Source organism: Petromyzon marinus, chromosome 23 (assembly GCF_048934315.1).
Source record: "Petromyzon marinus isolate PM22_M1 ecotype Great Lakes invasive population chromosome 23, UKy_Petmar_22M1.pri1.0, whole genome shotgun sequence".
Taxonomy (NCBI): domain Eukaryota; kingdom Metazoa; phylum Chordata; class Hyperoartia; order Petromyzontiformes; family Petromyzontidae; genus Petromyzon; species Petromyzon marinus.
In genome coordinates, this window is record NC_133689.1 from 19,843,020 (window position 1) to 19,867,666 (window position 24,647).

Consider the following 24,647-nt stretch of genomic DNA (forward strand, 5'->3'; position numbering starts at 1 on the left):
CACCATGTGCCCGTTCCACACTCGCAGAAACCACATAACAAGGTTTGTTGATCACTGACGATTTATTCCTGGCGTGTCTGTGGGCTACTATTACCCGAGTCAGTCCGAGTCAGCAGGGCAGGTTTAACCTATCTCCCGATGGTCTAAAGCTGATCTACCTCGTCCCCTTGGAGTGAAACTCCCCACTCTCGCTTTCGTACTCACGTTCCGCCTGCGATGCGTGGGCCGTCGCGGAGAGACGAGGCTGCACGAGGTTCTTGCGGGGAGCGGGGCCTGGCTTCGCTGAGACTCGTCCCACGGACGACCCAGTGGCCGGCAAGCTGACTGCTCCGATCGCTCATTTGAGGAGAACGCGAACCCCCATCGTCGCTCTCCTCTCCCATTTTATCCCTCTCTACATCAAAGGTCTGCCCGGCTAACCCGCGATACCCCACCGCCATTGGTGCGCCCACCTCGGTGCCTTCACAGACGTCTGCTTCCCTCTCTACCCATCAACAGGGGCCGCCGTTGGGCCATTGCCATTGGCCACGGCGTGCAAGCGTACTTTTCCGGCCAATCGGATGCTTCCCCTGGTGCTCGTGTGGACCTAACCGCGGTGACTGAGTAGCCTTATCGTGAGCATGCAATTGCACGTCAATTCACGGCTCTGTGGTGTAATTCAACCTGGGGGAAGTCGGCCAATTCCCTGGCCCCAGGAAACCGTGAGGGATGTCCCTACGAAGAAGGCCCCTGGGTGAAAACCTGGAGGCCAGGTGACTTCCCCACGAGGTCCTACGTGGGGGGTGTGTGTGTTGTGTGTGCTCATTTTGGGGATGGTGAGGGAGAAGCAGCTTCGGCCTGCACGCTCTCCCGTGGTGGCGTTGCAGGCATGGCCCCGACGGAGCGGCTTCGCTGCTATGGCACCACATAGCCCGCCGAGGTGCCAGTCTCCGTCCTGGGTTGACTGGAGCATCTCGCCTGGGTTGCCCCCACGAGGTAGCGCCGCGGGGTCGGCGGGACTCGCCCGGCCCTCGTGGCTGGCCTCGGGGGTGGTGGCTCCGTCTTTTGGGCTTTTAGCGGCGGTCTCTTCCTCCATTCCAATGGCTCCTCTCGTCCCTCGGCACCTGTGGGCTGGGGAACAAACTCAGAGGCAGCAGGGTTTAGGTGCCATCGTCCCCGCCCCCCCTGGCCTGGGCCGTGACCCCTCGGGGCCGAGCATGGAGGGTGTTGGGACCCCGGGATTTCGGGGTACCCAAACTGCGGGGTTCTCCCTCGCTGGGGCTGCCTTCCATGGTTTTAATTGGCGGACGTTGACCACCATCTCTCGGCCCCTGTCTCCGCCGTGAATCAGCACCGTCCAGGGGGAGATCTGCCGCCCCACGGTCCAGGGTCCGCGCCAGTAGGTGGTCAGTTTCCCCAGCTGTCCAGCCCCGACACGAGGGGTGTATAGCCACACCTTAGAGCCCGCCGAGTAGAAGGGGGGCTCCATAAGGGGTCGGGCGCCCTGCTCTTGGTGCCGATGCGCGGCCTCTCCTTGTGGGTAGGCCCCGCCCCGGGCCCCTCGCAGAGTCTCCATCAGGTGCTCCACGGGGCGGCTCCCCTCATCCCGTTGCAGTGGGGGAACGCCGAACAGCAGATCTGCAGGTAGACGAGACTCACGGCCACACATCATTAGGAACAGGGTCTGTCCCGTAGACGTGTGTACTGTGGTGGCGTAGGAGAACAGGGCATAGGGGAGGTGTTCGTCCCAGTCCTGCTGAGTTGCGGCCACCATGCATTTGAGCTTCCCAGCTAAGGTCTGGTTCATACGCTCCACCATACCGTTCACCTGGGGGTGCTACGCCGTGGTTCGGTCCTTCTGGATTCCGAACTCGCGGCACAGCGCCTGAAACAGCTCTGCCTCGAACTCACTACCTTGCTCGGTAATGACCCATTCGGAGATCCCGTGCTTAAGTACGTAGTGCTCCACGAATGCCCAGACCACCACAAGAGCCGTCTTATCGGGGATGGCCACCGCCACGGGATAGCGTGCGAAATACTCCACCGGTGGGATCGCGGAAATTGCCCCTGTAGGTCGATCCCAACCAGCTGGTTTGTCCGACTGACGCGGAACGGCCTCAGGGGTACCTGATATTGTGCCGGTTTCGGCCCGCATTGCTGACACGCGCGGTAGTCCTGTACCCAGGCGGCCACGTCTTGCACCAATTTGGGCCAGAGATATTGGCGACGCAGGGTCTCCCGAGTGCGCCGTTCCCCATCATGGCCCCCGAGCAGGTGGTCGTGCACCAGCCATAGCAGCTGGGGTCGCACCTGGGAGGGAACACAGATGCACCCTCTTACCACCCCGTTCTGCACACACAACCGGGCATACAAACCACTCCAGGGTCCTGGTAGGGTGCTCTTCTTCTCCCGCAGGGCCACTTCCACTGCCGCCAGATCCGGGTCCCGTTGCTGGGTCTGTCTCAACTGCTCGTCGTCCAGGCCCGGGAAGGCGCAGCCGACGTCCTCTTGGATCCGCCCGGTCAGGGTGGGGCAGTCCGTCGGCTCCTTCTGTAGGGGTCTCCGCGGCGCATACTGCACTCTCTCTCGCGAGAGGGGGGTTAGTCTCAGTGCGCTCCCGGGGGGGCGTTGCCTGTTGGCAGCGTCCCCCATGAAGCATGGGCAGGCCTCCTCTGCCCTCGTCTCGGCGCACACCATGGGCTGCCTCGACAAGGTGTCCACATTTTCGTGCATCCGCCCAGCCCGGTACTCGATCTGCAGGTTGTATTCCTGCAGCTGCGCCAGCCATCGGGCCATCTGCCCCTGCGATTTCTTGAATGTGAGATGGAGCTGCAGAGCATAATGGTCACTCCGCACCCGACATTTTCTGCCATACAAATACGGCCAGAACTGTTTACATGTGAAGATCACGGCGTACAGTTCCTGACGGGTCACGCAATAGTTCAGCTCGGCCCTGCTCAGGGTCCAGCTGGCGTATGCGATGGCCCGTTCCATCCCATCCTGCACCTGTGACAACACCGTGCCCAGCTCATAGCTGCAGGCGTCGGTGTCCAAAATCAAATCAGTGGAAAAATCCGGGAAAGCCAGGGTGGGGGTATGGGTGAGGTGGTCTTTGAGGGTGGTGAAGGCCGTCAGGCGGCCTCCGTCCACTGATAAGGGTTCTTAGGGGAAGTGAGTTGGGTGAGGGGGCGTGCAATCTCGCTGAATCCCTTTACAAATCGACGATAATAGGTGGCGTGCCCCAAGAATGACCTGATCTCCGTCAGGTTCCTTGGCCATGGCCATTCCACTATGGCGCGTACCTTCTCCGGATCGGTGCGCAACCCTGCCTCGCTGATTCGGTGTCCAAGGTACCCCACCTCGTGCTGCGCAACATAACACTTACGTGGCTTGAGTTTGAGATGGGCTGCTCGCAGTCACTGGAACACCTCTCATAACCTGGACCAGTCCTCAGACAGAGATATACTGAACATTATCACGTCAACCAGGTAAATTAGGCACTGTTCCCACTGCAAGCCCTGCATCACCAGCTCCATCAACCACTGGAACGTCGCAGGCACATTAGTGAGTCCGAACGGGAGTATCCGAAACTCAAACAGTCCCATCGGTTTGGTAAATGCAGTCTTTGGCCGATCCTCCTCCGCCATATCCACCTGCCAGTACCCGGATGCTAGATCGAGGGTGGAAAAATACCACGCCACCGCGAGGCTGTCAAAGGTGTCATCGATGCGGGGGATGGGGAAGGCATCGCCGAGGGTGACTGCGTTCAACTTTCGGTAATCAACACAAAATCGGGTCGACCCATCCTTTTTCATCACCAGTACCACCGGGGCAGACCAGGGGCTCGCTGAGGGTAGGATTATGTTATCTCGGAGCATTTCCACGATGGCCTCTTTAATCTGGGCCCGTTCAGGCGCGCCCACTCGGTATGCGGGGAGTTTAATTGGTCAGGCGGCACCGGTGTCAATTTGGTGCTTAACAAGGTCAGTCCGGCCCACATCCGAATCGTGCTCACTGAACACGTCGGCGTCATCGCTCATGAAAACGTTTATTCTGAGCTCCTGGTTTAGCCCCGAATGAGTGGCATCAAACAGTATTTTACAATAAAATATTGATCCCAATGCAGTACACCATATCGACGTGAAATTGGCAGGTGCACTCACTGGATGAGACGAAGTGTAAAAAGCGACCCATCCAGATACAACAATGCAAAAGCCTACAATACCTGGTATTCCCAGGCAGTCTCCCATCCAAGTACTAACCAGGCTCGACTCTGCTTAGCTTCCGAGATCAGACGAGATCGGGCGCATTCAGGGTGATATGGTCGTAGGCCATGCTTGGAAAGACCTGTCGCACATTCAGATGTATAAAACAATCAACATTCAACTATACTTCTGGAGGTCATCGCTCATAAAACCTTTATTCTGAGCTCCTGGTTGAGCCCCGAAAGAGTGGCATCAAACATTATTTTACGATAAAATATTGATCCCAATGCAGTACACCATATCGACGTGAAATTGGCACGTGCACTCACTGGATGAGTCGAAGTGTAAAAAGCGACCCATCCAGATCCAAAAATACAAAATCCTACAACACCTGGTGTTCCTAGGCAGTCTGCCATCCAAGTACTCACCATGCTCAACCCTGCTTAGCTTCCGAGATCAGACGAGATTGGGCGCATTCAGGGTGATATGGTCGTAGGCCATGCTTGCACACACCTGTCACACATTCAGATGTATAAAACAATTAAAGTTCAACTATATTTCTGGAAATCATCGCTCATGAATACGTATATTCTGAGCTCCTGGTTGAGCCCCGAATAAGTGGCATCAAACAGTCTGGATGAGTCGAAGTGTAAAAAGCGACCCATCCAGATATAACAATGCAAAAGCCTACAACACCAGGTATTCCCAGGCAGTCTCGCATCCAAGTACTAACCAGGCTCGACCCTGCTTAGCTTCCGAGATCAGATGAGTTCGGGCGCATTCAGGGTGATATGGACGTAGGCCGTGCTTGCAGAGACCTGTCCAACACTCATATGTATAAAACAATCAACATTCAACTATACTACTGGAGGTCATCGCTCATGAAAACGTTTATTCTGAGCTCCTGGTTTAGCCCCGAAAGAGTGGCATCAAACAGTATTTTACGAGAAAATATTGATCCCAATGCAGTACACCATATCGACGTGAAATTGGCAGATGCACTCACTGGATGAGTGGAAGTGTAAAAAGCGACCCATCCAGATCCAAATATACAAAAGCCTACAACACCTGGTATTCCGAGGCAGTCTCCCATCCAAGTACTAACCAGACTCGACCGTGCTTAGCTTCCGAGATCAGACGAGATCGGGCGCATTCAGGGTGATATGGTTGTAGGCCATGCTTGGAAAGACCTGTCGCACATTCAGATGTATAAAACAATCAACATTCAACATAACTTCTGGAGGTCATCGCTCAAAAAATCTTTATACTGGTAGGAACGAAGTTGTAAACTGAGTGTACCAGCCTGCAATAGATTAATGTGTCCGTACGTCCGTCCGTCCCCTTTCAATACTTTAACGAAGTGAAATCTCGTGCTGTTGGGTGTATAAAATCAGTAATAGACAGCGCAGAGACTTGTCCTACCAGCCCACCCTGCAGGGACCTGTTTCTGAGCTCCTGGTTGAGCCCCGAAAGAGTGGCATCAAACATTATTTTACAAGAAAATATTGATCCCAATGCAGTACACCATATCGACGTGAAATTGGCAGGGGCACTCACTGGATGAGTCGAAGTGTAAAAAGCGAGCCATCCAGATCCAAGTAAACAAGAGCCTACAACACCTGGTATTCCCAGGCAGTCTCCCATCCAAGTACTAACCAGACTCGACCCTGCTTAGTTTCCGAGATCAGACGAGATCGGGCGCATTCAGGGTGATATGGTCGTAGGCCATGCTTGCAAAGACCTGTCGCACATTCAGATGTATAAAACAATCAACATTCAACTATACTTTTGGAGGTCATCGCTCATAAAACCTTTATTCTGTGCTCCTGGTTGATCCCCAAAAGAGTGGCATCAAACAGTCTGGATGACTTGATTCGAAGCTTTCGTGACTGCAAGAATTACTCTTTGTTTTTTTCGGTAAAGTCACGTATAAATAAAAAATAATAAAATAACAATAGCATACGACGTTTCGGTTGCAACACAAGCAGCCATCATCAGGTACAGAAGAGCTAAATTTACGAGAGAGAGGAAACACATAACCCCAGATGTATATACAGACACCCAAGTAGGGGGGAACTAATACAGATACAACAGGGTACAACAGAGAGAGAAGCATACCAAACAATCAGGGTTTAGCATAATTTGGAAACCATATAAAGCAACACAGACGGTCGGTCAAAACACAATTAACGCATAGTCTGGTTGATTACGCTATTTCAAAGATTGTTAAATTGCAAGTTAAGTATGAAATTTAAAATACAGACTGCGCACACACACACATAGACATCCAAGTAGAGTGAACCAGCACAGACACGCACACAGTGAAGTCGCCTTAAATAGGCAGAGAAGGTGAGGCTGAGAGACAATGGGACAAATTAGCATGAGGTATGCATGGAACAAAGGGGGCACGGCAGCACACACTCGGAAACACCAAGGCCCACACACAGGCAGAGACAGCACAGAGACACAAATCCAAGCCAAGACACAAAGGCAGATGCACAAGCAGAGACAACACAAAGACACAGACCTAATACCTCCCTTAGAGGTGGTTCAGACTTGATTCGAAGCTTTCGTGACTGCAAGAATTACTCTTTGTTTTTTTCGGTAAAGTCACGTATAAATAAAAAATAATAAAATAACAATAGCGTACGACGTTTCGGTTGCAACACAAGCAGCCATCATCAGGTACAGAAGAGCTAAATTTACGAGAGAGAGGAAACACATAACCCCAGATGTATATACAGACACCCAAGTAGGGGGCGTGGATGGAGTGGGGGGTGAGAGTGGATGGTGTCGCGGTGAGAGTGGATGGTGTCGGGGTGAGTATGGATGTTGGAGAGGTGATCGTGGCTGGTGTACGAGTGAGCGTGGATGGTGTAGGGGTGAGCGTGGCTGGTGTAGGGGTGAGCGTGGATGTTGTAGGGGTGAGAGTGGATGTTGCAGGAGTGAGCGTAGATGGTGTAGGGGGTGAGCGTGGAGGTTGTAAAGGTGAGCGTGGAGGTTGTAAAGGTGAGCGTGGATGGTGTAGGAGTGAGCGTGGATGTTGTAGGGGTGAGAGTGGATGGTGTCGCGGTGAGAGTGGATGGTGTCGGGGTGAGTATGGATGTTGGAGAGGTGAGCGTGGATGGTGTAGGAGTGAGCGTGAATGTTGCAGGAGTGAGCGTGGATGTTGTAGGGGTGAGCGTGGATGGTGTAGGGGTGAGAGTGGATGTTATATGAGTGAGCATGGACATTGTAGATGTGAGTGTGGATGGTATAGGGGAAAGCGTGGATGGCGTAGTGGTGAGCGTGGATGGTGTAGGGGTGAGCGTGGATGTTGTAGAGGTGAGCGTGGATGGTGTAAGGGTGAGCGTGGCTATTGTAGGGGTGAGCGTGGATGTTGTAGGGGTGAGTGTGGATGGTGTAGGGGTGAGCGTGGATGTTGCCGGAGTGAGCGTGGGTGTTGTAGGCGTAAACGTGGATGGTGTAGTGGTGAGCGTGGATGGCGTAGTGGTGAGCGTGGATGGTGTAGGGGTGAGCGTGGATGTTGTAGAGGTGAGCGTGGATGGTGTAAGGGTGAGCGTGGCTATTGTAGGGGTGAGCGTGGATGGTGTATTGGTGAGCGTGGATGGTGTAGGGGTGAGCGTGGATGGTGTAGTGGTGAGCGTGGATGGCGTAGTGGTGAGCGTGGATGGTGTAGGGGTGAGCGTGGATGTTGTAGAGGTGAGCGTGGATGGTGTAAGGGTGAGCGTGGCTATTGTAGGGGTGAGCGTGGATGGTGTAGGGGGTGAGCGTGGGGGTTGTAAAGGTGAGCATGGATGGTGTAGGAGTGAGCGTGGATGTTGTAGGGGTGAGAGTGAATGGGGTTGGGGTGGGCGTGGATGGTGTTGGGGTGAGTGTGGATGTTGGAGAGGTGAGCGTGGCTGGTGTAGGAGTGAGCGTGGATGGTGTAGGGGTGAGCGTGGATGGTATAGGGGTGAGCGTGGATGTTGTAGGGGTGAGAGTGGATGTTGCAAGAGTGAGCGTAGATGGTGTAGGGGGTGAGCGTGGAGGTTGTAAAGGTGAGCGTGGATGGTGTAGGAGTGAGCGTGGGTGTTGTAGGGGTGAGAGTGGATGGGGTTGGGTGTGGCGTGGATAGTGTTGGGGTGAGAGTGGATGGTGTCGGGGTGAGAGTGGATGGTGTCGGGGTGAGTATGGATGTTGGAGAGGTGAGCGTGGATGGTGTAGGGGTGAGCGTGGATGTTGCAGGAGTGAGCGTGGATGTTGTAGGGGTGAGCTTCGATGGTGTAGGGGTGAGAGTGGATGTTGTAAAGGTGAGCGTGGATGGTGTAGGGGTGAGAGTGGATGTTGTATGAGTGAGCATGGACGGTGTAGATGTGAGTGTGGATGGTATAGGGGAAAGCGTGGATGGTGTAGTGGTGAGCGTGGATGGTGTAGGGGTGAGCGTGGATGTTGTAGAGGTGAGCGTGGATGGTGTAGGGGTGAGCGTGGCTATTGTAGGGGTGAGCGTGGATGTTGCAGGAGTGAGCGTGGATATTGCATGAGAGAGCGTGGATGTTGAAGGGGTGAGTGTGGATGGTGTAGGGGTGAGAGTGGATGTTGTATGAGTGAGCATGGACAGTGTAGATGTGAGTGTGGATGGTATAGGGGAAAGCGTGGATGGTGTAGTGGTGAGCGTGGATGGTGTAGGGGTGAGCGTGGATGTTGTAGAGGTGAGCGTGGATGGTGTAGGGGTGAGCGTGGCTATTGTAGGGGTGAGCGTGGATGTTGCAGGAGTGAGGTGGATTTTGTATGAGAGAGCGTGGATGTTGAAGGGGTGAGTGTGGATGGTGTAGGGGTGAGCGTGGATGTTGGAGGAGTGAGCGTGGATGATGTAGGAGTGAGCGTAGATGGTGTAGGGGGTGAGCGTGGAGGTTGTAAAGGTGAGCATGGATGGTGTAGGAGTGAGCGTAGATGGTGTAGGGGGTGAGCGTGGAGGTTGTAAAGGTGAGCATGGATGGTGTAGGAGTGAGCGTGGATGTTGTAGGGGTGAGAGTGAATGGGGTTGGGGTGGGCGTGGATGGTGTTGGGGTGAGTGTAGATGTTGGCGAGGTGAGCGTGGATGTTGCAGGGGTGCGCGTGGATGTTGCAGGAGTGAGCGTGGATGTTGTAGGGGTGAGCGTGGATGATGTAGGGGTGAGCATGGACGTTGTAAAGGTGAGCATGGATGATGTAGGAGTGAGCGTAGATGGTGTAGGGGGTGAGCGTGGAGGTTGTAATGGTGAGCATGGATGGTGTAGGAGTGAGCGTGGATGTTGTAGGGGTGAGAGTGAATGGGGTTGGGGTGGGCGTGGATGGTGTTGGGGTGGGCGTGGATGGTGTTGGGGTGAGTGTGGATGTTGGCGAGGTGAGCGTTGATGTTGCAGGGGTGAGCGTGGATGTTGCAGGAGTGAGCGTGGATGTTGTAGGGGTGAGCGTGGATGGTGTAGGGGTGAGAGTGGATGTTGTAATGGTGAGCGTGGATGGTGTTGGGGTGAGAGTGGATGTTGTATGAGTGAGCATGGACGGTGTAGAGGTGAGTGTGGATAGTATAGGGGAAAGCATGGATGGTGTAGTGGTGAGCGTGGATGGTGTAGGGGTGAGCGTGGATGGTATAGGGGTGAGCGTGGATGGTGTAGGTGTGAGCGTGGATGGTGTAGTAGTGAGCGTGGACATTGTAAAGGTGAGCGTGGACAGTGTAGCGGTGAGCGTGGACGTTGTAGAGGTGAACGTGGATGTTGTAGGGGTGAGCGTGGATGTTGTAGGGGTGAGGGTGGATGGTGTAGGGGTGAGCGTGGATGTTGTAGAAGTGAGCGTAGATGGTGTAGGAGTGAGGGTGGATGTTGTAGCGGTGAGCGTGGATGGTGTTGGGGTGAGGGTGGATGTTGTAGGGGTGAGCGTGGATGTTGTCGGGGTGAGGGTGGATCGTGTAGGGGTGAGTGTGGATGTTGTAGAGGTGAGCGTGCATTGTGTAGGAGTGAGCGTGGATGGTGTAGGGGTGAGCGTCGATGGTATAGGGGTGAGCGTGGATGTTGTAGGGGTGAGAGTGGATGTTGCAGGAGTGAGCGTAGATGGTGTAGGGGGTGAGCGTGGAGGTTGTAAAGGTGAGCGTGGAGGTTGTAAAGGTGAGCGTGGATGGTGTAGGAGTGAGCGTGGATGTTGTAGGGGTGAGAGTGGATGGGGTTGGGTGGGGCGTGGATGGTGTTGGGGTGAGAGTGGATTGTGTTGGGGTGAGAGTGGATGGTGTTGGGGTGAGAGTGGATGGTGTCGGGGTGAGAGTGGATGTTGGAGAGGTGAGCGTGGATGGTGTAGGGGTGAGCGTGGATGTTGCAGGAGTGAGCGTGGATGTTGTAGGGGTGAGCGTGGATGGTGTAGGGGTGAGAGTGGATGTTGTAAAGGTGAGCGTGGATGGTGTGGGGGTGAGAGTGGATGTTGTATGAGTGAGCATGGACGGTGTAGATGTGTGGATGGTATAGGGGAAAGCGTGGATGGTGTAGTGGTGAGCGTGGATGGTGTAGGGGTGAGCGTGGATGTTGTAGAGGTGAGCGTGAATGGTGTAGGGGTGAGCGTGACTATTGTAGGGGTGAGCATGGATGGTGTAGGGGTGAGCGTGGATGTTGCAGGAGTGAGCGTGGATTTTGTATGAGAGAGCGTGGATGTTGAAGGGGTGAGTGTGGATGGTGTAGGGGTGAGCGTGGATGTTGCAGGAGTGAGCGTGAGTGTTGTAGGAGAAAACGTGGATGGTGTAGGGGTGAGCATGGATGATGTAGGGGTGAGCATGGACGTTGTAAAGGTGAGCATGGATGATGTAGGAGTAAGCGTAGATGGTGTAGGGGGTGAGCGTGGAGGTTGTAAAGGTGAGCATGGATGGTGTAGGAGTGAGCGTGGATTGTGTAGGGGTGAGAGTGAATGGGGTTGGGGTGGGCGTGGATGGTGTTGGGGTGGGCGTGGATGGTGTTGGGGTGAGTGTGGATGTTGGCGAGGTGAGCGTTGATGTTGCAGGGGTGAGCGTGGATGTTGCAGGAGTGAGCGTGGATGTTGTAGGGGTGAGCGTGGATGGTGTAGGGGTGAGAGTGGATGTTGTAAAGGTGAGCGTGGATGGTGTAGCGGTGAGAGTGGATGTTGTATGAGTGAGCATGCACGGTGTAGAGGTGAGTGTGGATGGTATAGGGGAAAGCATGGATGGTGTAGTGGTGAGCGTGGATGGTGTAGGGGTGAGAGTGGATGTGGTGGGGGTGAGCGTGGATGTGGTAGGGGTGAGCGTGGATGTTGCAGGAGTGAGCGTGGATTTTGTATGAGAGAGCGTGGATGTTGAAGGGGTGAGTGTGAATAGTGTAAGGGTGAGCGTGGATGTTGGAGGAGTGAGCGTGGATGATGTGGGAGTGAGCGTAGATGGTGTAGGGGGTGAGCATGAGGGTTGTAAAGGTGAGCATGGATGGTGTAGGAGTGAGCGTAGATGGTGTAGGGGGTGAGCGTGGAGGTTGTAAAGGTGAGCATGGATGGTGTAGGAGTGAGCGTGGATGTTGTAGGGGTGAGAGTGAATGGGGTTGGGGTGGGCGTGGATGGTGTTGGTGTGAGTGTAGATGTTGGCGAGGTGAGCGTTGATGTTGCAGGGGTGCGCGTGGATGTTGCAGGAGTGAGCGTGAATGTTGTAGGGGTGAGCGTGGATGGTGTAGGGGTGAGAGTGGATATTGTAAAGGTGAGCGTGGATGGTGTTGGGGTGAGAGTGGATGTTGTATGAGTGAGCATGGACGGTGTAGAGGTGAGTGTGGATGGTATAGGGGAAAGCATGGATGGTGTAGTGGTGATCGTGGATGGTGTAGGGGTGAGAGTGGATGTGGTGGGGGTGAGCGTGGATGTGGTAGGGGTGAGCGTGGACAGTGTAGGGGTGAGCGTGGATGGTGTAGGAGTGAGCGTGGTTGGTGTAGGGGTGAGCGTGGATGGTGTAGGTGTGAGCGTGGATGGTGTAGGAGTGAGCGTGGACATTGTAAAGGTGAGCGTGGACAGTGTAGCGGTGAGCGTGGACGTTGTAGGGGTGAACGTGGATGTTGTAGGGGTGAGCGTGGATGTTGTAGGCGTGAGGGTGGATGGTGTAGGGGTGAGCGTGGATGTTGTAGAAGTGAGCGTAGATGGTGTAGGAGTGAGGGTGGATGTTGTAGCGGTGAGCGTGGATGGTGTTGGGGTGAGGGTGGATGTTGTAGGGGTGAGCGTGGATGTTGTCGGGGTGAGGGTGGATGGTGTAAGGGTGAGTGTGGATGTTGTAGAGGTGAGCGTGCATGGTGTAGGGGTGAGCTTGGATGGTGAAGGTGTGAGCGTGGCTGGTGTAGGAGTGAGCGTGGATGGTGTAGGGGTGAGCGTGGATGGTGTAGGGGTGAGCGTGCATGGTGTAGGGGTGAGCTTGGATGGTGAAGGTGTGAGTGTGGCTGGTGTAGGAGTGAGCGTGGATGTTGTAGGGGTGAGAGTGGATGTTGCAGGAGTGAGCGTAGATGGTGTAGGGGGTGAGCGTGGAGGTTGTAAAGGTGAGCGTGGAGGTTGTAAAGGTGAGCGTGGATGGTGTAGGAGTGAGCGTGGATGTTGTAGGGGTGAGAGTGGATGGGGTTGGGGTGGGCGTGGATGGTGTGGGGGGTGAGAGTGGATGGTGTCGCGGTGAGCGTGGATGGTGTAGGGGTGAGCTTGGATGGTGAAGGTGTGAGCGTGGATGGTGTAGGAGTGAGCGTGGATGGTGTAGGGGTGAGCGTGGATGGTGTAGAGGTGAGAGTGGATGGGGTTGGGTGTGGCGTGGATGGTGTTGGGGTGAGAGTGGATGGTGTTGGGGTGAGAGTGGATGGTGTTGGGGTGAGAGTGGATGGTGTCGGGGTGAGACTGGATGTTGCAGAGGTGAGCGTGGATGGTGTAGGGGTGAGCGTGGATGTTGCAGGAGTGAGCGTGGATGTTGTAGGGGTGAGCGTGGATGGTGTAGGGGTGAGAGTGGATGTTGTAAAGGTGAGCCTGGATGGTGTGGGGGTGAGAGTGGATGTTGTATGAGTGAGCATGGACGGTGTAGATGTGTGGATGGTATAGGGGAAAGCGTGGATGGTGTAGTGGTGAGCGTGGATGGTGTAGGGGTGAGCGTGGATGTTGTAGAGGTGAGCGTGAATGGTGTAGGGGTGAGCGTGACTATTGTAGGGGTGAGCATGGATGGTGTAGGGGTGAGCGTGGATGTTGCAGGAGTGAGCGTGGATTTTGTATGAGAGAGCGTGGATGTTGAAGGGGTGAGTGTGGATGGTGTAGGGGTGAGCGTGGATGTTGCAGGAGTGAGCGTGAGTGTTGTAGGAGAAAACGTGGATGGTGTAGGGGTGAGCATGGATGATGTAGGGGTGAGCATGGACGTTGTAAAGGTGAGCATGGATGATGTAGGAGTAAGCGTAGATGGTGTAGGGGGTGAGCGTGGAGGTTGTAAAGGTGAGCATGGATGGTGTAGGAGTGAGCGTGGATTGTGTAGGGGTGAGAGTGAATGGGGTTGGGGTGGGCGTGGATGGTGTTGGGGTGGGCGTGGATGGTGTTGGGGTGAGTGTGGATGTTGGCGAGGTGAGCGTTGATGTTGCAGGGGTGAGCGTGGATGTTGCAGGAGTGAGCGTGGATGTTGTAGGGGTGAGCGTGGATGGTGTAGGGGTGAGAGTGGATGTTGTAAAGGTGAGCGTGGATGGTGTAGCGGTGAGAGTGGATGTTGTATGAGTGAGCATGCACGGTGTAGAGGTGAGTGTGGATGGTATAGGGGAAAGCATGGATGGTGTAGTGGTGAGCGTGGATGGTGTAGGGGTGAGAGTGGATGTGGTGGGGGTGAGCGTGGATGTGGTAGGGGTGAGCGTGGATGTTGCAGGAGTGAGCGTGGATTTTGTATGAGAGAGCGTGGATGTTGAAGGGGTGAGTGTGAATAGTGTAAGGGTGAGCGTGGATGTTGGAGGAGTGAGCGTGGATGATGTGGGAGTGAGCGTAGATGGTGTAGGGGGTGAGCATGAGGGTTGTAAAGGTGAGCATGGATGGTGTAGGAGTGAGCGTAGATGGTGTAGGGGGTGAGCGTGGAGGTTGTAAAGGTGAGCATGGATGGTGTAGGAGTGAGCGTGGATGTTGTAGGGGTGAGAGTGAATGGGGTTGGGGTGGGCGTGGATGGTGTTGGTGTGAGTGTAGATGTTGGCGAGGTGAGCGTTGATGTTGCAGGGGTGCGCGTGGATGGTGTAGGGGTGAGAGTGGATATTGTAAAGGTGAGCGTGGATGGTGTTGGGGTGAGAGTGGATGTTGTATGAGTGAGCATGGACGGTGTAGAGGTGAGTGTGGATGGTATAGGGGAAAGCATGGATGGTGTAGTGGTGATCGTGGATGGTGTAGGGGTGAGAGTGGATGTGGTGGGGGTGAGCGTGGATGTGGTAGGGGTGAGCGTGGACAGTGTAGGGGTGAGCGTGGATGGTGTAGGAGTGAGCGTGGTTGGTGTAGGGGTGAGCGTGGATGGTGTAGGTGTGAGCGTGGATGGTGTAGGAGTGAGCGTGGACATTGTAAAGGTGAGCGTGGACAGTGTAGCGGTGAGCGTGGACGTTGTAGGGGTGAACGTGGATGTTGTAGGGGTGAGCGTGGATGTTGTAGGCGTGAGGGTGGATGGTGTAGGGGTGAGCGTGGATGTTGTAGAAGTGAGCGTAGATGGTGTAGGAGTGAGGGTGGATGTTGTAGCGGTGAGCGTGGATGGTGTTGGGGTGAGGGTGGATGTTGTAGGGGTGAGCGTGGATGTTGTCGGGGTGAGGGTGGATGGTGTAAGGGTGAGTGTGGATGTTGTAGAGGTGAGCGTGCATGGTGTAGGGGTGAGCTTGGATGGTGAAGGTGTGAGCGTGGCTGGTGTAGGAGTGAGCGTGGATGGTGTAGGGGTGAGCGTGGATGGTGTAGGGGTGAGCGTGCATGGTGTAGGGGTGAGCTTGGATGGTGAAGGTGTGAGTGTGGCTGGTGTAGGAGTGAGCGTGGATGTTGTAGGGGTGAGAGTGGATGTTGCAGGAGTGAGCGTAGATGGTGTAGGGGGTGAGCGTGGAGGTTGTAAAGGTGAGCGTGGAGGTTGTAAAGGTGAGCGTGGATGGTGTAGGAGTGAGCGTGGATGTTGTAGGGGTGAGAGTGGATGGGGTTGGGGTGGGCGTGGATGGTGTGGGGGGTGAGAGTGGATGGTGTCGCGGTGAGCGTGGATGGTGTAGGGGTGAGCTTGGATGGTGAAGGTGTGAGCGTGGATGGTGTAGGAGTGAGCGTGGATGGTGTAGGGGTGAGCGTGGATGGTGTAGAGGTGAGAGTGGATGGGGTTGGGTGTGGCGTGGATGGTGTTGGGGTGAGAGTGGATGGTGTTGGGGTGAGAGTGGATGGTGTTGGGGTGAGAGTGGATGGTGTCGGGGTGAGACTGGATGTTGCAGAGGTGAGCGTGGATGGTGTAGGGGTGAGCGTGGATGTTGCAGGAGTGAGCGTGGATGTTGTAGGGGTGAGCGTGGATGGTGTAGGGGTGAGAGTGGATGTTGTAAAGGTGAGCCTGGATGGTGTGGGGGTGAGAGTGGATGTTGTATGAGTGAGCATGGACGGTGTAGATGTGTGGATGGTATAGGGGAAAGCGTGGATGGTGTAGTGGTGAGCGTGGATGGTGTAGGGGTGAGCGTGGATGTTGTAGAGGTGAGCGTGAATGGTGTAGGGGTGAGCGTGACTATTATGGGGGTGAGCGTGGATGGTGTAGGGGTGAGCGTGGATGTTGCAGGAGTGAGCGTGGATTTTGTATGAGAGAGCGTGGATGTTGAAGGGGTGAATGTGGATGGTGTAGGGGTGAGCGTGGATGTTGCAGGAGTGAGCGTGAGTGGTGTAGGAGAAAACGTGGATGGTGTAGGGGTGAGCGTGGATGATGTAGGGGTGAGCATGAACGTTGTAAAGGTGAGCATGGATGATGTAGGAGTGAGCGTAGATGGTGTAGGGGGTGAGCGTGGAGGTTGTAAAGGTGAGCATGGATGGTGTAGGAGTGAGCGTGGATGTTGTAGGGGTGAGAGTGAATGGGGTTGGGGTGGGCGTGGATGGTGTTGGGGTGGGCGTGGATGGTGTTGGGGTGAGTGTGGATGTTGGCGAGGTGAGCGTTGATGTTGCAGGGGTGAGCGTGGATGTTGCAGGAGTGAGCGTGGATGTTGTAGGGGTGAGCGTGGATGTTGTAGGGGTGAGAGTGGATGGGGTTGGGGTGGGCGTGGATGGTGTGGGGGGTGAGAGTGGATGGTGTCGCGGTGAGCGTGGATGGTGTAGGGGTGAGCTTGGATGGTGAAGGTGTGAGCGTGGATGGTGTAGGAGTGAGCGTGGATGGTGTAGGGGTGAGCGTGGATGGTGTAGAGGTGAGCGTGGATGTTGTAGGGGTGAGAGTGGATGTTGCAGGAGTGAGCGTAGATGGTGTAGGGGGTGAGCGTGGAGGTTGTAAAGGTGAGCGTGGAGGTTGTAAAGGTGAGCGTGGATGGTGTAGGAGTGAGCGTGGATGTTGTAGGGGTGAGAGTGGATGGGGTTGGGTGTGGCGTGGATGGTGTTGGGGTGAGAGTGGATGGTGTTGGGGTGAGAGTGGATGGTGTTGGGGTGAGAGTGGATGGTGTCGGGGTGAGACTGGATGTTGCAGAGGTGAGCGTGGATGGTGTAGGGGTGAGCGTGGATGTTGCAGGAGTGAGCGTGGATGTTGTAGGGGTGAGCGTGGATGGTGTAGGGGTGAGAGTGGATGTTGTAAAGGTGAGCCTGGATGGTGTGGGGGTGAGAGTGGATGTTGTATGAGTGAGCATGGACGGTGTAGATGTGTGGATGGTATAGGGGAAAGCGTGGATGGTGTAGTGGTGAGCGTGGATGGTGTAGGGTTGAGCGTGGATGTTGTAGAGGTGAGCGTGAATGGTGTAGGGGTGAGCGTAACTATTGTGGCGGTGAGCGTGGATGGTGTAGGGGTGAGCGTGGATGTTGCAGGAGTGAGCGTGGATTTTGTATGAGAGAGCGTGGATGTTGAAGGGGTGAATGTGGATGGTGTAGGGGTGAGCGTGGATGTTGCAGGAGTGAGCGTGAGTGGTGTAGGAGAAAACGTGGATGGTGTAGGGGTGAGCGTGGATGATGTAGGGGTGAGCATGAACGTTGTAAAGGTGAGCATGGATGATGTAGGAGTGAGCGTAGATGGTGTAGGGGGTGAGCGTGGAGGTTGTAAAGGTGAGCATGGATGGTGTAGGAGTGAGCGTGGATGTTGTAGGGGTGAGAGTGAATGGTGTAGGGGTGAGCGTGGATGGTGTAGAGGTGAGCGTGGATGTTGTAGGAGTGAGTGTGGATGTTGGCGAGGTGAGCGTAGATGTTGCAGGGGTGAGCGTGGAGGTTGTAAAGGTGAGCGTGGAGGTTGTAAAGGTGAGCGTGGATGGTGTAGGAGTGAGCGTGGATGTTGTAGGGGTGAGAGTGGATGGGGTTGGGTGTGGCGTGGATGGTGTTGGGGTGAGAGTGGATGGTGTTGGGGTGAGAGTGGATGGTGTTGGGGTGAGAGTGGATGGTGTCGGGGTGAGACTGGATGTTGCAGAGGTGAGCGTGGATGGTGTAGGGGTGAGCGTGGATGTTGCAGGAGTGAGCGTGGATGTTGTAGGGGTGAGCGTGGATGATGTAGGGGTGAGAGTGGATGTTGTAAAGGTGAGCCTGGATGGTGTGGGGGTGAGAGTGGATGTTGTATGAGTGAGCATGGACGGTGTAGATGTGTGGATGGTATAGGGGAAAGCGTGGATGGTGTAGTGGTGAGCGTGGATGGTGTAGGGGTGAGCGTGGATGTTGTAGAGGTGAGCGTGAATGGTGTAGGGGTGAGCGTGACTATTATGGGGGTGAGCGTGGATGGTGTAGGGGTGAGCGTGGATGTTGCAGGAGTGAGCGTGGATTTTGTATGAGAGAGCGTGGATGTTGAAGGGGTGAATGTGGATGGTGTAGCGGTGAGCGTGGATGTTGCAGGAGTGAGCGTGAGTGGTGTAGGAGAAAACGTGGATGGTGTAGGGGTGAGCGTGGATGATGTAGGGGTGAGCATGAACGTTGTAAAGGTGAGCATGGATGATGTAGGAGTGAGCGTAGATGGTGTAGGGGGTGAGCGTGGAGGTTGTAAAGGTGAGCATGGATGGTGTAGGAGTGAGCGTGGATGTTGTAGGGGTGAGAGTGAATGGGGTTGGGGTGGGCGTGGATGGTGTTGGGGTGGGCGTGGATGGTGTTGGGGTGAGTGTGGATGTTCGCGAGGTGAGCGTTGATGTTGCAGGGGTGAGCGTGGATGTTGCAGGAGTGAGCGTGGATGTTGTAGGGGTGAGCGTGGATGGTGTAGGGGTGAGAGTGGATGTTGTAAAGGTGAGAGTGGATGGTGTAGCGGTGAGAGTGGATGTTGTATGAGTGAGCATGCACGGTGTAGAGGTGAGTGTGGATGGTATAGGGGAAAGCATGGATGGTGTAGTGGTGAGCGTGGATGGTGTAGGGGTGAGAGTGGATGTGGTGGGGGTGAGCGTGGATGTGGTAGGGGTGAGCGTGGATGTTGCAGGAGTGAGCGTGGATTTTGTATGAGAGAGCGTGGATGTTGAAGGGGTGAGTGTGGATGGTGTAAGGGTGAGCGTGGATGTTGGAGGAGTGACCGTGGATGATGTAGGAGTGAGCGTAGATGGTGTAGGGGGTGAGCGTGGAGGTTGTAAAGGTGAGCATGGATGGTGTAGGAGTGAGCGTGGATGTTGTAGGGGTGAGAGTGAATGGGGTTGGGGTGGGCGTAGATGGTATTGGGGTGAGTGTAGATGGTGGCGAGGTGAGCGTTGATGTTGCAGGGGTGCGCGTGGATGTTGCAGGAGTGAGCGTGAATGTTGTAGGGGTGAGCGTGGATGGTGTAGGGGTGAGAGTGGATGTTGTAAAGGTGAGCATGGATGGTGTTGGGGTGAGAATGGATGTTGTATGAGTGAGCATGGACGGTGTAGAGGTGAGTGTGGATGGTATAGGGGAAAGCATGGATGGTGTAGTGGTGAGCGTGGATGGTATAGGGGTGAGAGTGGATGTGGTGGGGGTGAGCGTGGATGTGGTAGGGGTGAGCGTGGACAGTGTAGGGGTGAGCGTGGATGGTGTAGGAGTGAGCATGGATGGTGTAGGGGTGAGCGTGGATGGTGTAGGTGTGAGCGTGGATGGTGTAGGAGTGAGCGTGGACATTGTAAAGGTGAGCGTGGACAGTGTAGAGGTGAGCGTGGACGTTGTAGGGGTGAACGTGGATGTTGTAGGGGTGAGCATGGATGTTGTAGGCGTGAGGGTGGATGGTGTAGGGGTGAGCGTGGATGTTGTAGAAGTGAGCGTAGATGGTGTAGGAGTGAGGGTGGATGTTGTAGCGGTGAGCGTGGATGGTGTTGGGGTGAGGGTGGATGTTGTAGGGGTGAGCGTGGATGTTGTCGGGGTGAGGGTGGATGGTGTAGGGGTGAGTGTGGATGTTGTAGAGGTGAGCGTGCATGGTGTAGGGGTGAGCTTGGATGGTGAAGGTGTGAGCGTGGCTGGTGAAGGTGTGAGTGTGGCTGGTGTAGGAGTGAGCGTGGATGTTGTAGGGGTGAGAGTGGATGTTGCAGGAGTGAGCGTAGATGGTGTAGGGGGTGAGCGTGGAGGTTGTAAAGGTGAGCGTGGAGGTTGTAAAGGTGAGCGTGGATGGTGTAGGAGTGAGCGTGGATGTTGTAGGGGTGAGAGTGGATGGGGTTGGGGTGGGCGTGGATGGTGTGGGGGGTGAGAGTGGATGGTGTAGCGGTGAGAGTGGATGGTGTCGGGGTGAGTATGGATGTTGGAGAGGTGAGCGTGGATGGTGTAGGGGTGAGCGTTGATGTTGTCGGGGTGAGGGTGGATGGTGTAGGGGTGAGTGTGGATGTTGTAGAGGTGAGCGTGGATGGTGTAGGGGTGAGTGTGGCTATTGTAGGGGTGAGCGTGGATGGTGCAGGGGTGAGCTTGGATGGTGAAGGTGTGAGCGTGGATGGTGTAGGAGTGAGCGTGGATGGTGCAGGGGTGAGCGTGGATGGTGTAGGGGTGAGCGTGGATGTTGTAGGGGTGAGAGTGGATGTTGCAGGAGTGAGCGTAGATGGTGTAGGGGGTGAGCGTGGAGGTTGTAAAGGTGAGCGTGGAGGTTGTAAAGGTGAGCGTGGATGGTGTAGGAGTGAGCGTGGATGTTGTAGGGGTGAGAGTGGATGGGGTTGGGTGTGGCCTGGAAGGTGTTGGGGTGAGAGTGGATGGTGTTGGGGTGAGAGTGGATGGTGTCGGGGTGAGAGTGGATGGTGTCGGGGTGAGTATGGATGTTGGAGAGGTGAGCGTGGATAGTGTAGGGGTGAGCGTGGATGTTGCAGGAGTGAGCGTGGATGTTGTAGGGGTGAGCGTGGATGGTGTAGAGGTGAGCGTGACTATTGTAGGGGTGAGCGTGACTATTGTAGGGGTGAGCGTGGATGGTGTAGGGGTGAGCGTGGATGTTGCAGGAGTGAGCGTGAGTGTTGTAGGAGAAAACGTGGATGGTGTAGGGGTGAGCGTGGATGGTGTAGGGGTGAGCATGGACGTTGTAAAGGTGAGCATGGATGATGTAGGCGTGAGCGTAGATGGTGTAGGGGGTGAGCGTGGAGGTTGTAAAGGTGAGCATGGATGGTGTAGGAGTGAGCGTGGATGTTGTAGGGGTGAGAGTGAATGGGGTTGGGGTGGGCGTGGATGGTGTTGGGGTGAGTGTGGATGTTGGCGGGGTGAGCGTTGATGTTGCAGGGGTGAGCGTGGATGTTGCAGGAGTGAGCGTGAATGTTGTAGGGGTGAGCGTGGATGGTGTAGGGGTGAGAGTGGATGTTGTAAAGGCGAGCGTGGATGGTGTAGCGGTGAGAGTGGATGTTGTATGAGTGAGCATGCACGGTGTAGAGGTGAGTGTGGATGGTATAGGGGAAAGCATGGATGGTGTAGTGGTGAACGTGGATGGTGTAGGGGTGAAAGTGGATGTGGTGGGGGTGAGCGTGGATGTGGTAGGGGTGAGCGTGGATGATGTAGGGGTGAGCGTGGATGGTGTAAAGGTGAGCATGGATGATGTAGGAGTGAGCGTAGATGGTGTAGGGGGTGAGCGTGGAGGTTGTAAAGGTGAGCATGGATTGTGTAGGAGTGAGCGTGGATGTTGTAGGGGTGAGAGTGAATGGGGTTGGGGTGGGCGTGGATGGTGTTGGGGTGGGCGTGGATGGTGTTCGGGTGAGTGTGGATGTTGGCGAGGTGAGCGTTGATGTTGCAGGGGTGAGCGTGGATGTTGCAGGAGTGAGCGTGGATGATGTAGGGGTGAGCGTGGATGGTGTAGGGGTGAGAGTGGATGTTGTAAAGGTGAGCGTGGATGGTGTAGCGGTGAGAGTGGATGTGGTGGGGGTGAGCGTGGATGTGGTAGGGGTGAGCGTGGATGTTGCAGGAGTGACCGTGGATTTTGTATGAGAGCGTGGATGTTGAAGGGGTGAGTGTGGATGGTGTAAGGGTGAGCGTGGATGTTGGAGGAGTGAGCGTGGATGATGTAGGAGTGAGCGTAGATGGTGTAGGGGGTGAGCGTGGAGGTTGTAAAGGTGAGAATGGATGGTGTAGGAGTGAGCGTAGATGGTGTAGGGGGTGAGCGTGGAGGTTCTAAAGGTGAGCATGGATGGTGTAGGAGTGAGCGTGGATGTTGTAGGAGTGAGAGTGAATGGGGTTGGGGTGGGCGTGGATGGTGTTGGGGTGAGTGTAGATGTTGGCGAGTATTGAGTGTTGATGTTGCAGGGGTGCGCGTGGATGTTGCAGGAGTGAGCGTGAATGTTGTAGGGGTAAGCGTGGATGGTGTAGGGGTGAGAGTGGATGTTGTAAAGGTGAGCGTGGATGGTGTTGGGGTGAGAGTGGATGTTGTATGAGTGAGCATGGACGGTGTAGAGGTGAGTGTGGATGGTATAGGTGAAAGCATGGATGGTGTAGTGGTGAGCGTGGATGGTGTAGGGGTGAGAGTGGATGTGGTGGGGGTGAGCGTGGATGTGGTAGGGGTGAGCGTGGACAGTGTAGGGGTGAGCGTGGATGGTGTAGGAGTGAGCGTGGATGGTGTAGGGGTGAGCGTGGATGATGTAGGTGTGAGCGTGGATGGTGTAGGAGTGAGCGTGGACATTGTAAAGGTGAGCGTGGACAGTGTAGCCGTGAGCGTAGACGTTGTAGGGGTGAACGTGGATGTTGTAGGGGTGAGCGTGGATGTTGTCAGGGTGAGGGTGTATGGTGTAGGGGTGAGTGTGGATGTTGTAGAGGTGAGCGTGGATGGTGTAGGGGTGAGTGTGGCTATTGTAGGGGTGAGCGTGGATGGTGTAGGGGTGAGCATGGAGGTTGTAAAGGTGAGCATGGATGGTGTAGGAGTGAGCGTGGATGTTGTAGGGGTGAGAGTGAATGGGGTAGGGGTGGGCGTGGATGGTGTTGGGGTGAGTGTGGATGTTGGCGGGGTGAGCGTTGATGTTGCAGGGGTGAGCGTGGATGTTGCAGGAGTCAGCGTGAATGTTGTAGGGGTGAGCGTGGATGGTGTAGGGGTGAGAGTGGATGTGGTGAGGGTGAGCGTGGATGTGGTAGGGGTGAGCGTGGATGTTGCAGGAGTGAGCGTGGATTTTGTATGAGAGCGTGGATGTTGAAGGGGTGAGTGTGGATGGTGTAAGGGTGAGCGTGGATGTTGGAGGAGTGAGCGTGGATGATGTAGGAGTGAGCGTAGATGGTGTAGGGGGTGAGCGTGGAGGTTGTAAAGGTGAGCATGGATGGTGTAGGAGTGAGCGTAGATGGTGTAGGAGTGAGCGTGGACATTGTAAAGGTGAGCGTGGACAGTGTAGCCGTGAGCGTAGACGTTGTAGGGGTGAACGTGGATGTTGTAGGGGTGAGCGTGGATGTTGTAGGCGTGAGGGTGGATGGTGTAGGGGTGAGCGTGGATGTTGTAGAAGTGAGCGTAGATGGTGTAGGAGTGAGGGTGGATGTTGTAGCGGTGAGCGTGGATGGTGTTGGGGTGAGGGTGGATGTTGTAGGGGTGAGCGTGGATGTTGTCGGGGTGAGGGTGGATGGTGTAGGGGTGAGTGTGGATGTTGTAGAGGTGAGCGTGCATGGTGTAGGGGTGAGCGTGGCTATTGTAGGGGTGAGCGTGGATGGTGTAGGGGTGAGCGTGGATGGTGTAGGGGTGAGCGTGGATGGTGTAGGGGTGAGCGTGGATGTTGTAGGGGTGAGCGTGGATGTTGCAGGAGTGAGCGTGCATGGTGTAGGGGTGAGCGTGGCTATTGTAGGGGTGAGCGTGGATGGTGTAGGGGTGAGCGTGGATGGTGTAGGGGTGAGCGTGGATGGTGTAGGGGTGAGCGTGGATGTTGGAGGAGTGAGCGTGGATGATGTAGGAGTGAGCGTAGATGGTGTAGGGGGTGAGCGTGGAGGTTGTAAAGGTGAGCATGGATGGTGTAGGAGTGAGCGTAGATGGTGTAGGAGTGAGCGTGGACATTGTAAAGGTGAGCGTGGACAGTGTAGCCGTGAGCGTAGACGTTGTAGGGGTGAACGTGGATGTTGTAGGGGTGAGCGTGGATGTTGTAGGCGTGAGGGTGGATGGTGTAGGGGTGAGCGTGGATGTTGTAGAAGTGAGCGTAGATGGTGTAGGAGTGAGGGTGGATGTTGTAGCGGTGAGCGTGGATGGTGTTGGGGTGAGGGTGGATGTTGTAGGGGTGAGCGTGGATGTTGTCGGGGTGAGGGTGGATGGTGTAGGGGTGAGTGTGGATGTTGTAGAGGTGAGCGTGCATGGTGTAGGGGTGAGCGTGGCTATTGTAGGGGTGAGCGTGGATGGTGTAGGGGTGAGCGTGGATGGTGTAGGGGTGAGCGTGGATGGTGTAGGGGTGAGCGTGGATGTTGTAGGGGTGAGCGTGGATGTTGCAGGAGTGAGCGTAGATGGTGTAGGGGGTGAGCGTGGAGGTTGTAAAGGTGAGGGTGGAGGTTGTAAAGGTGAGCGTGGATGGTGTAGGAGTGAGCGTGGATGTTGCAGGGGTGAGAGTGGATGGGGTTGGGTGTGGCGTGGATGGTGTTGGGGTGAGAGTGGATGGTGTCAGGGTGAGAGTGGATAGTGTCGGGGTGAGAGTGGATGGTGTCGGGGTGAGTATGGATGTTGGAGAGGTGAGCGTGGATGGTGTAGGGGTGAGCGTGGATATTGCAGGAGTGAGCGTGGATGGTGTAGGGGTGAGAGTGGATGTTGTAAAGGTGAGCGTGGATGGTGTAGGGGTGAGAGTGGATGTTGTATGACTGAGCATGGATGGTGTAGATGTGTGGATGGTATAGGGGAAAGCGTGGATGGTGTAGTGGTGAGCGTGGATGGTGTAGGGGTGAGCGTGGATGTTGTAGGGGTGAGCGTGGATGGTGTAGGAGTGAGCGTGGACATTATAAAGGTGAGCGTGGACGGTGTAGCGGTGAGCGTGGACGTTGTAGGGGTGAACGTGGATGTTGTAG

At 55.4% G+C, this 24,647-nt stretch overlaps 4 non-coding genes and 1 pseudogene across 4 annotated transcripts; all 5 read right to left on the bottom strand.

Annotated features, from left to right (window-relative positions):
* Positions 1–4,192: 4,192 nt before the first annotated feature.
* On the bottom strand, positions 4,193–4,311 carry LOC142925976 (5S ribosomal RNA). The gene has a single exon (XR_012942900.1). It is a non-coding gene; the product is annotated as a 5S ribosomal RNA (ribosomal RNA).
* Positions 4,312–4,563: 252 nt separating this feature from the next.
* LOC142928434 (5S ribosomal RNA) lies at positions 4,564–4,682 on the bottom strand (annotated as a pseudogene).
* A 186-nt stretch (positions 4,683–4,868) lies between these two features.
* On the bottom strand, positions 4,869–4,987 carry LOC142927128 (5S ribosomal RNA). Its single transcript, XR_012944053.1, has one exon. It is a non-coding gene; the product is annotated as a 5S ribosomal RNA (ribosomal RNA).
* A 253-nt stretch (positions 4,988–5,240) lies between these two features.
* Positions 5,241–5,359, bottom strand: LOC142927067 (5S ribosomal RNA). Its single transcript, XR_012943991.1, has one exon. It is a non-coding gene; the product is annotated as a 5S ribosomal RNA (ribosomal RNA).
* A 432-nt stretch (positions 5,360–5,791) lies between these two features.
* Positions 5,792–5,910, bottom strand: LOC142926413 (5S ribosomal RNA). The gene has a single exon (XR_012943338.1). It is a non-coding gene; the product is annotated as a 5S ribosomal RNA (ribosomal RNA).
* Between the last annotated feature and the right edge of the window lie 18,737 nt (positions 5,911–24,647).